Source organism: Phalaenopsis equestris, unplaced genomic scaffold, assembly GCF_001263595.1.
Source record: "Phalaenopsis equestris unplaced genomic scaffold, ASM126359v1 Scaffold000002, whole genome shotgun sequence".
Classification (NCBI taxonomy): domain Eukaryota; kingdom Viridiplantae; phylum Streptophyta; class Magnoliopsida; order Asparagales; family Orchidaceae; genus Phalaenopsis; species Phalaenopsis equestris.
In genome coordinates, this window is record NW_018164444.1 from 37132368 (window position 1) to 37133364 (window position 997).

The window sequence follows — 997 nt, forward strand, 5'->3', positions numbered from 1 at the left end:
CCGCGGAGCCGGCCGCGATTCCTCGACGCGTCGCCGCGACACACTGCCGCAGCACATCACGCGGCCATGCTTTGCGCCGCAGCGTCGCGCCGCCACGATGCATCGCTACAATGCGTCGTCATGACACATCGTCGCAGCTCTACCCCTCCCCTTTAGCCCTATTTATAGGCTGAAAAATGGAATGGGTCATTAAATGCTCATTAATAAAAAAAAGAAAATATATTTAAATATTCTTTTTCCAGCTTTCCACCAATCCGGCTTCCACTTCCCGCTGTTCAGCTCCAGCCTCCTCCGTCTCCCACTGTTCAGCTTCTTTCATTTCCACTTTCCGTTCGCTTTACTTCCCGCTCCCACTGTTCAACTCCGTCCGTCTGCCTCCGCTTCCCAGCCCAACGATCTCGCTTCGGCTGCCTGCACTTCAGCTTCCCACATTCATTTGCATTAAGTGAATTATTAAAGCAATTGAGGAGGATTATTAAAACAAATGAGGAGGATTATTAAAGCAAATCATACGGCGGGGCAGACAAATAAAAGTTTAATGATTTGTCACCTAAATGCTTATATATATATATATATATATATATATATATATATCGGGTATATATATATAAGTGATGCTTTGATTCTTTATATTTTCAGACGAAAAAAATTTTAGACTCGTCTGAAAATAGGGGGGCAATTGATACGCCACCAACAAATCATCATAATCCAGCACGAATCTCGATGCAATATTTTGAGCACGAACATTCAAACTTCGATTGCGAGTCATCCGGAACTCCGATTTCAGCAAAATTATAGTCAAACTGATTGGCTCGATGAAACGGACCTAATGATATAAAAGTTAGTCCAATCCGAGTCAAATCAGGCTCGGATCAAGTCATTAAACCACTACTACATGATTTTCGGAGGCATTTGAAAGGTCAAACAGATGTCGAATCTAGCGAGTTCATAGTCGAATCGAGCATCTCGAAAAGACGAATCCAACGAGCCCAAGATT